Below are 12,247 nucleotides of genomic sequence, written 5' to 3' on the forward strand. Positions count from 1 at the left end.
AATAGAATAAAAATTTAACCATCTTCCAAAATTCAAATTTTGAAAATAATTAAATAGAATTTGAATAGATTAGACAAGAATATAATAGAATACAAAATAGAATACAAAAAATAGAATACAAAATAATAGAATAGAAAAAACAACAGAATAGAATAAAATAGAAAGAATATAACCATCTTTAAAAATTCAAATTTCAAACGGAATAGATTTGAATAGAATAGATTAGAATAGAATAAAAAGAAGAGAATAGAAAATAAGAGAAAAGAAAAGAATATAACCGTCTTTCAAAATTCTAATTTCAAATATAATAAATTTGAATTTCAAATAGAATCATTTTGAATTTGAATAGAATAGAATAAAAAAGAATAGAAAATAAAATAGAATAAAACCGAATAGAATAGAAAAAAATAGAATAAAAATAAAATAAAAAGAATAAAACCATCTTCCGAAATTTGAAATTTGAATTTGGAATAGAATAAATTTGAATGTGATTCGAATTCAAAAGCCGAATCAAATTTTCTGAATTCAGTCGAATTGTATTCAATTCAACCAAAATCAGAAAACTCAAATCGAATTTGAAAACAAATAAACAAAACAAATTCCAAGAAAATTTAACTAAACAAAATTATTTAAATAACAAATCGAAACAAAACAATTTTTTTTTCGTTCTGCACATGTCTATTTCCAATGCGTTTTGATTTCAAAACAATCTTTTTCAGGGTAAGCTGGTGGTGGGTCTGCAATGCATATATCAAAAATGAGTCTCATGCTATACATTACATACAGTAAATACATATATAGCAACTTGTTTTCTTTTTTTTTCTGTTGATATGGTTAGAGTTTAAGGGACTAAATTTTAAAACTGTCATTGGAAGAATTTCACATATACTGTATATTTGTGCAGGCTGCACAAATTTTGGCCATACGTTCTGTAATAGAATAATTCCTCTGATCATCAGCTCCATCTACTGGCCAAAGTGCGGTATAGTATTCTTAAATATCTCAAAGAAAAAATATATTGCATTTTGGCCACTAGATGGGGTGGAATTACCCTATTACAGAAATGTGAGAAACCTGTATGATTGTGTGTGATGTTTGTCCAAATAATATTTTAAAAACAGACCCCTTAAATTCTGACAAAATCAACATTTTTTTTTGTATTTGCAGAAAACTGAATGAAAAAAAAAAACTCATGCAGCCACCGCATCTTAGGACTGGTAAGCTACTATATATTACATTTTTGTTCTTGGGTTTAGATTTCATTAAAGTAAAATCAGAGAGCATGCTTTTTTTGTGTCTGTGTCACTTGTTTGAAAGCAGAACTAAACTCTTTCAATAATCATTAACTATTGTTACTCCTTATGCTGTTGGCAATAGTAAATACATAGGAAGGTATATTATATTTACTTGTTTTTAACCACATGGTGCGGCAAAGGTGTGTTCTGTGCGTGTTTCCTGCACCACTCTCAGACACACTGCCATTGCGATACACTGCTCATGCCCATGTATTATTGACGGCACCCCAAACACAGTGCGTTTACAGGCATGAAATTGCATGGTACCACTGTACCTTGCGATTTGGGACGGCGAGTATTTAAAGGTACAGTATGCACTACTTTTTCTGCATTTTAGTGCAATTTTCAGCCCATTCAAATTAAAGGGCTTAAAAATTGCATTGCACAGGAAAGCGGGATGCATTCCTTTGTGATTCTGGTGTGAACCAGCCCTTAAAGTGGAGTTCCACCCATAAATATAACATTACATCAGTAGTTTTAAAAAAATGTCATTAGTCCTTTACGATTTTTTTTTTTTTTTTAGATGCCTTCAAAGTGTTGTTGCTAGGCAGAATAGTTAATCTTCCCACTTCCTGCACCTAGGTGCTTAATGCTTCCTAACCTACACCGCACAGACTCCTGGGAATGTAGTGGGTGTAACTTTACAGGAGTCTGTGCACTCCCCAGTCTCAAAGAATCATGTGACTTGGACAGCACAGGTGCTGAAACCTGATCTGACACTGCTTGTGCAGCACTGAGCATGTGCGAGATCTGAAAGGCTGAAATCCAGGAAGTCATACAGTCTGGCTTCATGATGCCCACACTTAAGATGGTCCCAGTCAATTTCTATTTTATAAAGTGTCTAAATGCTGTAACAACCTAACAAAACGGACCTTAGTTTACAGACTAACTTTACTAGAATACATTAAGCTTGTGTATTACAGGGGTATTTATATTTAAAAAGTGAAATTGTGGCCGGAACTCCGCTTTAATATCACCAATGTCATCAGCTTTGTATGCTATGTTTTTTTAAACTACAGGACCCTGAATCTTGTAAGAGAGGTGTTTGTAGTCCAAATCAGGAAAGCAGTCAAGTCTGGCAATGCTGCTGCTCCAAAGAAATTGTGTACTGAGTGAGAGTTGTCAGCCTAGGACAAGGAAGTGTGTTATGGAGCTCAGGACCGGGTCGCGAGCGTGCCGCCGGCGGCGTGCGCGCAACCCACGGCTAGGATCTTAAAGGGGACTTACCTGTATACCCTTTTGCCCAGCCGTGACATTAAGTGGTTAATTAAGGAAGTAGAAGGTAGAAGTGCTGCTTTTTGTTCCCAGTTAAACAGCAAATATATTTTTTTTTTTGGGGGGGAGGGGTAGATACTTTAATGGGGTTGATATAGTAAATTATTAGAGTATTTTTACTTTGCAAAGGGAAACAAATATATTATTATACAGGATTTATATAGCACCAGCAGTTTTCACATCGCTTTACAACATGAAATCAGACAGTACAATTACGACAATACAGGCGGAATCAGAGGGCCCTGCACATTAGAGCTTACAATCTAGGAATGAAACTACACTCCTTTACACTCCTTTAGTAAATCAACCCCATTGACTGACATACAAGGTTGAATGTTTAGTGTTAGGTGTAATTCTATAATAATTCCCATTGTTCTATGAAGTTACATGTAATGTAAAAAAAAAAGCATTAGATTGTTTCTTTATTTAGAAAGTGCAGTTTTGTGTAACTCAGCTGAAAAGTTATTTTTTCCCCTAGTAAAGCGTTTAAAAGGTCCACTGTGAAGTGGAAATGATTGCTTACTGGACTTAATGCCTCTTGTTCTGTGCCCTAATTTAAATTAGTTCTTAGTCACAGAAGATGCTGTGGCTGCTTTTTATCCTTCACAGCCAGATGATATAAAACATAAGCCGATCAGTTGAAACTTCCATCTCCCCTTATTAAGGCACTAAACACGTCTTGGGTTAGTGAAATTGCTCTCAACCTTACACTTATCATATGTTCTTCAACATATGCATTATCTAGCAGTTTAGCCTAATATGCTAGCGCCAACAAAAGCAAAGCTGTACATTGGAGCATTCATAATAGTACATTACTACTTAAGTGACCTAAGAAGCCAGACTTAAACCATCAAAATGGAAACTACAAGGACATGATTCTTCTGACCTGACTTCTGTTGAATAATGCATTGTTGTTTTCCTTTTACTTTAATAAAGACATCCACAGGGGAGCTTAGACATACAGCAATTCCCTAACAAATATAGAGCAGCATGTTAGTATCTGGAGTAACATTACAGTTTGATACTACATTCATTATTGACAGGGCCAGCGCTCCCGATGGGCAAATTGGGCGGTCGCCTAGGGCGCACTGTCACCTAGAGAGGGTGTAACCGACCCGGCTTTCTGAGACTCCGCTGGATCATCCAGCCTGGATAAACATCATGGCCCAGATTCTCATACATTTACGTTGCTCCTGGGCAGCGTAACGTATGTGATTTACGTTACACCGCCGCAGGTTTACAGGTTTACAGCCTGATTCTCAGAACACTTACCTGTAAACTTGCGGCGGTGTATCGTTAAATCACTCGGCGCAAGCCCGCCCAATTCAAATGGGGCGGGCACCATTTAAATTAGCCGCGCTGAGCGTACTGCGCATGCTCCGTCGGGTAAATTACCCGATGTGCATTGCGCTAAATTCGACGCGGGAACGACGGCCATACTTAACATTGGTTGCCCCTCCTAATAGCAGGGGCAACCTTACGCGTCGCGTACGCTACGGAAACGACGTAAATTCTCAGCGTCGACCGCACGTATGTTCGGGAATCTCGCGTAATTACCTCATTTGCATAGACGACGGGGAAAACGACGATGCGACACCTAGCGGCGGGAAAAAAAATAGCTTTTAAGATCTGACAGCGTAAGAGCCTTACGCCTGTCAGATCTAATGGGTATCTATGCGTAACTGATTCTAAGAATCAGTCGCATAGATACCCGGGGGCCAGATGAGGAGTTACGACGGCGCAAATGGTGTTGCGCCGTCGTAACGCCTTTGAGAATCTGGGCCCATGTGTGTTGTTCAGCAGTAACTGGTGCCACATGAGACTCCACTGCTCCACTGGCTCGCGCCCCGGCATACTGTTGCAGACAGTGTGCTGCTGAATGTCACTGTGTGTGAATTGGAGCGCAACCTGGATTGGTTGATGGTCTTCGGGACACTCTCTGCCAATCCAGGTCCCGAATAGCCAGAGGCTCCCAGAAGTGCCAGGAGTCCAGGACAGGTGCTTGCCAGGCAGCACTTCCAGTCAATAGGTGAGGCACGGACTTGCGTCATTTCCTTCTCCCAGTCCCACCAACACAACAAAGCGGGCAGCAGTCCCTCCCTACACAAAGCTGAGAAGAGAAGAATGTAAGGACGAAAGAGGAGAGAAGAGATGGGTCGGGGACCAATGTGATCCCCAATATATATATATATATATATATATACACACATGCAAATGCAGCAGTCTTTTAATATAATATACAAAAGCAGCAGTCTTTTATTATAATATATACAAAAAAAGTGGTCTTTTAATATAATAACAAAAACAGCAGTCTTTTAATATAATAACAAAAACAGCAGTCTTTTATTATAACTTTATATATATATATTTATTAAAAGACTGCTGCTTTTGTATATTATATTACAAGGCTGCTGCTTTTGTATATATTATAATAAACAACTGCTGGCCGATTTTGTATATGTTATATTACTGCTTATATTGATCATATAATATTGGGGATCACACTGGTCCCCCATGTGTACTTGAAGGCTGATAGTGACATTGCTAGCAATTTCACTCCTGTCATTCAGCTGTAGGAGCCGATATAAATGCAAATCAAGTTTCTATCATTTAAAAGACATGCGTTTGCTGATTGCAGCCATTTGTCTTTTAAAACAAAATGCAACAACTAATCGATAATGAGAATCGTTGACAACGATTCTCATAGTTGATTTTTATTGATTAGTTGTTGCAGCTATATTATTAAAGATATCCTTTAACAATATAAAAGAACATATTTTATATTATTAAAGGGGCCTTAAACTCTTGTGTTTTTCACCTTAATGCATCCTATGAATTAAGGTGAAAAAACTTTTGTCAGTGACTGGCCCCCCTATTTTTACTTACCTGAGCCCCGAATTTCCCTCGGCGGAGACGCGATGTCCCGGCTGATGATTAGATAGATTGATAGCAGCGCAGCCATTGGCTCCCACTGCTGTCAATCAAATCCAGTGACGCGGGAGGCTGGGGGCAGGGCCGAGTCCAGCATTCGTGTCTATGGATGCAAATGCTGGACTCGGGAGCATGCCCGCAAGGTAACCCCCCGGGAGAGTGCTTCTCCAAGGGGGGTTATCTGATGTGGGTAGGAGCTGCAAGAACCGCAGAGGGACCCCAGAAGAGGAGAATCGGGGCCACTCTGTGCAAAAGAAGCTGCACAGTGGAGGTAAGTATGAAAAGTTTGTTATTTAAAAAAAATAAAAACAAGACTTTACAATCACTGTAGACACTCTGGCGGTATGATTATGTCAGATTTTTGCGACTCAAAGCGGTACAATTGTATTCAATAGAAATGTTGCCTTTTATATTGTAGGCCTGTAATTCTTAGTAATAACTCACTTAAATCTGTCCAAACAAGAGTCTAGTAGACATCCCGGTATGATAAAGTTTGAAATGATAATATAATAAATAACTTTAAATAATTATAAAAAATAATAATATAATAATAATAAAATGAATTTCCCCACGATTCACTATCGCTCAATTCTGCAAGTGTTCTAATTTATTATCACTGTTTTCTAGCTGTTCTAAAACCACTTTTGAGGTAAAGGGACACTTTTTGGTTGCTATGGACAATCTCAAGTTTCCAGGCAGAAAGAACAGTATATATATAATATAAAAGTGCATGCAGGGCACTGGACAAAGCACTAGGGACAAAAGGGAGGTGAAATGATTTCATACAGTAATGTAATTTTGAAAATTAAAAAAAAAAAAAAAATAATTTCATTTACTTTCTGCTATAAAACATATCTAATAAAAAAATGTATTCATAAACTTAGATCAATATGTATTCTGCTACATATCTGTGGTCAAAAATCCAAATAAGAAAATATTGATTGGTTTTGCAAAAGTTATAGGCCCAGATTCACAAAGCACTTACGCCGACGTATAGCACGTTGCGCCGTCGTAAGTGCAAATGTGCGCCGGCGTATGTGCGCGCCAGACCCACAAACCAACACGCGCCCAAAAACAGGCTACACCCCGCCGACGTAGCTTGCACACGCCGGCGTAGGGTGGGCGCACATATGGGCTGGACGCATTCAAAACATGCAAATGAGGCAAATACGGCGATTCATAAACGTGCGGGTGCCCGGCTCATGCTACGCGAGATGCGCGTAAGTTGTACGTCCGGCGTAAAGTTATTCCCCATACATGAGGTGCAACCCGGCAACAGGTCTGCACCAGGGAACACAAGTCGGCGTATTGTGCGTTGGATGTGTGTCTGGCTGGGCGTACGTTATGTTCACGGCGTACGTGGTGATCCGACGTAGCTTAGGCAGTTGTGCTGGCGTGGTTGTGAGCCGGCGCAGAGGGGTGCGGTGTATGCGTCCACGTCACAGCGCATGCACAGTTCGTGATACGTACCTGTCTGGCGCTCGGCCCATCATTTGCATGGGGTCACGCCTCATTTGCATGGGTTCACGCCCACTTCCACCTACACCGACGCGCGCCTTTGAAACCCACGCCACGCTGGCGCAGGGTTGGGAGCACTGGCTTGCTGAATGCAATGCTTGCCTCTCTGCCACAGAAAGGGAAGACAGGACAGTGCTCTACATTGTTTATATTCACAGAGCTCTGTCCTGTCATCATCTTCACTAATCAGTGGGTGCCAGTGGTTAATCATTGTCCGGGACCCGCTGACTGGCTAGTGCTGTGACTAGTGAACGCACAGCTGGCATGGTGGCTGTGTGCGTGCGCCCCCTTCCCGGGAAGTGCTGGATCACATACTAGATACATTATCCAGCGCAGGAAAGCCTTCCTGCTGCCATACTCCTACGAGAGGTGGTCGGCAAGCAGTTAAAGAATGCAGTAAATTTTTACTTTGCAAAGAATACCCAATCACATGCAACAAAATAAGAAAAACAGCATTTTTGCTTGAATATGATTGGATGGTGAAAGTCAGCAGAGCGTTACCTCATTCTCTAAGCTCTGGGGAAAATTCCCCTGCAGAGTACAACTTATTTTGCAAAGTGAACAGCCTATATGCCTTTAGTAAATCAACGCCAATAACGTAAGATACTTTGTGGTATGGGACTGAAGATTAGAACAGAAGGTGTAAAAACATGCTGATTACTTGGCAATAGTAGCATGAATTTAAATGGCAAATTAATTTTAATTTAATTGTCCCAGCTTTACAGTATTATACCACAGCTAGCTAACATAGAATCAGACAATCCAATGAAATGTATAACAATGTCAGTGAAAATTCATATATTGTAGTTTTTATGCAATTAGCAATGCCGTTTAGGTACTTTTAATCAACCCGCCCAATGCTATCAAATTGTTTGGTTGCCCATGGTGCTAAAGACTTAGAGGTGCAGTTATGTTGTGGTGGATTGGGGTGTCATCCATTTGTGTCTTAACCAGGGTTGTAGGAATTTAGAAAGCTGGTCCAACAATGAACTTATTGTTTTTCTGGTCCAGAGCCCCACAGCAGGGTGCTCCATTGTTAAAGGATACATGTTATGCTATAAAGTCAACTAAAGATAATCAGTATGGTAGTATACACCATGAGCTAAACTGGATTATTTAAAGTGCTAAGTTGTCCCCCACCTTCTGAAGTCGGTCTAATCCTAAGGCCTTTCCCTTCCACAAAAATTTAGTTTTTTTGTTTTTTTAAACTTGGTTAAACAAACAAAAGCACACACAGGTACACTTGTATATAATCCAAGATGCAGTGTCTTGCACTGATCTGGGTCGATCAAAACTGGTGCAAAACAAAAAGGAGGCAAGAGCAACTTTGTCTCTTTTTCTTTTTGAAAACTAGATACCATTATTGAAACTTGTGACTTCAATTCACTTACCCCCTTATTCCCTCTCTTCTCCATCTACCTACTCCCTTTTTTAGTCTGTACTGTACTTCACCTATGTTGTGAATTAATACTTTCATAATATTCAGACATTTCAGAGACCTACATTGCCCAGTTTAGAGACATGCAATACATTGGAGCATAAAAGTTATGCTAACAAGATGTTCCTGGCTTGGTTGAAAGGAGAGCAAGCTATAATGTTGATGATATACTCCAGGCTTTTCTGAACAATTTTATAGCAACTGCCCTGCAGTGACACATGAGTGGGTTAAAGATTAGAAGTCAGCAACAGATCAAGTCCATATCCTGTTTGGCAGATAAACCTTTGTCTATTGGATCTCATTTCAAAAACTTATAGACAATTCCCCTCACAAAGTCAATGTCCTCTTACCATCACAAATAAAAGTGTTGTTCAATCTGGGGATACACTGCCTGATCCTCATATGCGAGAAAAAGCCTCAAAACCTGCACATAATACATGCTATACTTGTGGCCAAATTGGTCAAATACAATTATATCATCACTCTAGCAGTCATAGAAGGTTCAATGCGTGCTACAAAGCCCTATCCAGCATGTAAAGGCCTTGCTCAAATAAGACAAACATTCACCCAACTCCCTAGGCATCCTGTAGAGCCCAAGTCGGTATGTATTTCTACGAGGATGTGTGGAGTCCACTCATCAATCAGCCAAAGCCAACTTAGCAGCCACATTTAGGTGCCCAGTATACAACACATATAGAAATTATTTCTTCACCACATTATCCTGGGTCCAATCAAGCAGAAATTCATCTGGAGACTTCGCTCTCTTGTACCTCACCATTCTAAGGTGATAAAACCTCACATGTAACATAAGGATTACTGGAAGAACAGTGCTAGGTTTTGAAGACAGTGGAGCCTTTCCATTAAAATCTGAACCCCTGTTTTGTTAGATCTGAAGCCATTCAGAGAGGCCCAGGAATTATAAATGAACTTGCTGGTGGAATTCAAAGGTGTACACATATTGCAAAAGTAGACTTGAATTATAGAAATGGGGTGGGGGTGATGCAAGGTTTACCAGCAGATGTTCTTCTAGGAAAAGATGTGGGTAATTTACATTGTAATTTAATGGGATTGCTTTTATTATACTTGTAAATAAATCAGAGAAGCAACCTGTGCAGGTTTCTTCTAGGTTAATTTCCTTGGAAAGGGTTGTCATGGAGCATGAGTTTTAAAAATGGCGTTCTATTGTATTCTGTGTAGTGTTGTTGAGGCCAATTTAGTACTGTATATAGAAGAAGCATTTGCTATGATGGTTTGTTACTTGGCCAGGGGATGGATGTGTATGTGGCCTAAATATTATAATATAAAATGTGCCTTGTTCCTGTGGAATGTAAATGAGTAGGGGTGATAGTGGGTCTGCTGTAAGGTGATTCAGAAAAAGACTTGCTGTTAGGCATGTGCAAAAGGGAAAATTTTGTTTCGTTTTAATTCGTTATTTAATTAATTTCGTTAAGTTAGGTTCGTTACATGTGTTAAATTTGTTTTCGGAACTCGTTCGTTTTCGACCGAATTTCGAAAAATCAGGTCGAATCCGAAAATATTTCGACCGTTTTCGGAATTCGTTTGTTTTCGACCGAATTTCTAAAAATCCGGTCGAATTCGAAAGTATTTCGACAACAAATAGTCTATTTTCGAATATAATTTCGAAATTCGATCGGAATTCGAAAAAAAAAAAATCGAATTCCAAATCGAAAACCCGCGGACGAAATTTGATCGGAATTCGAAAAAAAAAAAAAATCGAATTCCGATCGAATTTCGTCCGCGGGTTTTCGATTCGGAATCGAAAACGTTCGTTCGGATTCGGTAAATTCATTAATATTGCAATTCGGGAATTCGTATGCACCCGAATGTCCGAATAATGAAAAATTTGTCCGAATTTCGATTCGGAACGAAACGAAATGCACATGCCTACTTGCTGTGTGTTGCTTTTTTTTATTCTGGAGACCATACTGATGGGGAATGTACTCTGCGATCATTAGCTGAGTGATTGTGAATAAATATGAATTTTTGGGGCTGAAATCTCTATACTGTTTTGTAATCCTTTGACATGGTATTTCTACATTTTTGAATGTTGCACGGTACTATACATAGCGAATGTTGTACCTGCATTCTAGGAAAGAGAAGTAGCACAGCAGAAGTCTTGGAAACAAAAGTGTTAAGAGATGATGTGTGAGGATGACGGATTTTGGTTATTAGTATATCAGAAAACACATTTCTCCTACCATGATTAGCAATTTTACCTTCAGCAAAGAATTATTCTTCCATGTTTACATTTCCATATGAGATTTTTTTATAAATACAAACTAAGGATGACTGGGAAAGTCTCGCTAGAACTTTTTGGTCCTTTGCCATAAACCGTTAAAAAACTGCATTAATATAAATGTTCTTCAACTAGAACACTATCCACCATATGATGGGAGGACAAACTAAATTAACCATGGGTCTTTTCCTTTACAAAGTTAATGTTATTTCAACAAGTCTGTAGAAACGCAGAACAAAATTTATATTTATTTACAGCTAATATGAAATTATCAATCCAAAACTCAAATTTAATGCTTGAAAGGAAGTTAATTCCGTTGAGCTATGCACTTAAATTAGTAGTCTGCAGTCATTCTGATTCCCACTTTCACAACAGACTGCAGGACTGAATTTACATGAAACATTTCACACTTAGACAATATCACTTCAACAAACAGGACATCAGACAAAGCACATACTAAGCGTACACACATTTTTTTTTCTAGTCCCAAAAGAAAAGGGTATAATCATGATAAAGTATGCCCTAGTGTCTCTGTAATGCCGCGTACACACGCTCGGAATTTCCAACAACAAATGTTCGATGGGAGCTTGTTGTCGAAAATTCCAACCGTATGTAGGCTCCATTGGACATTTGCTGTCGGAAAATTCCGACAACAGAAATTTGAGAACTGGATCTCAAATTTTCCGACAACAAAATCCGATCTCATAAATCACGAGCGCGTGTAGACAATTCCGATACACAAAATTCCACGCATGCTCTGAATCAAGTACGAGACGGAATCGCTCAGTCAGGTAAAACTAGCGCTCGTAACGCTGCAAATCTTTAAATCTCTTAACCACATCCATACCAGCCCATTGTAAAATGACGTCCACAAAGGACCTCTAACAATCCGGGTGGACGTCATATGACATCCTGGGCTTTGTGGGGGGATATCTGAATGATGCCTGCAGCTAGAGGCATCATTCAGATATCCTTCTCTTCTGCCGGCGATTCCGCCACTAGATCGCTCTTACAGGCAGCGGGAGGGGACATCCCCCCCTCCCGCCGCCATCAGGTGCTTCTCCGGGCTCTCCTGTGCCATCGGGGGCCCGGAGATCGAATCGTCCGGCGCTGGCAGGAAGCATAGAGATGACTGGTGACCAGATGGTCACCAGTCATCTCTATGACCGTCGGAGGACCCAGGCGGGATGTGATGACGTCACGGCCGGGTCCCCGTAAGTAAACAAAGCCGCAATTGCGGCTGCTAAGCAACAGTAATCATGAGATCGGTGAATTTTTTTCACCGATTTCATGCTTTTCAGCCTGGAGGAGAGATGTGCGGTCTTATTGACCCCAGCATCTCTCCATAAAGAGTACCTGTCACACACATTCCTATTACAAGGGATGTTTACATTCCTTGTAATAGTAAAAAAAGTGATAATAAAAAAAAGAAAATAAAAAAAAAGTGTAAAAAAAGAAATAAATATGTAAAAAAAAAAAAAATACATTTTTTTTTTTTAACGCCCCTGTCCCCAGTAGCTCTCGCGCAGAAGC

The 12,247-nt window shown here is 39.6% G+C and overlaps 1 protein-coding gene across 1 annotated transcript in view; it reads right to left on the reverse strand.

Annotated features, from left to right (window-relative positions):
* The window catches only part of CCDC178 (coiled-coil domain containing 178), a 384,864-nt gene that overhangs the window by 298,999 nt on the left and 73,618 nt on the right, over window positions 1-12,247 (reverse strand). The window lies entirely within an intron of this gene.

Source organism: Rana temporaria, chromosome 5 (genome assembly GCF_905171775.1).
Source record: "Rana temporaria chromosome 5, aRanTem1.1, whole genome shotgun sequence".
In the NCBI taxonomy this organism is placed as follows: domain Eukaryota; kingdom Metazoa; phylum Chordata; class Amphibia; order Anura; family Ranidae; genus Rana; species Rana temporaria.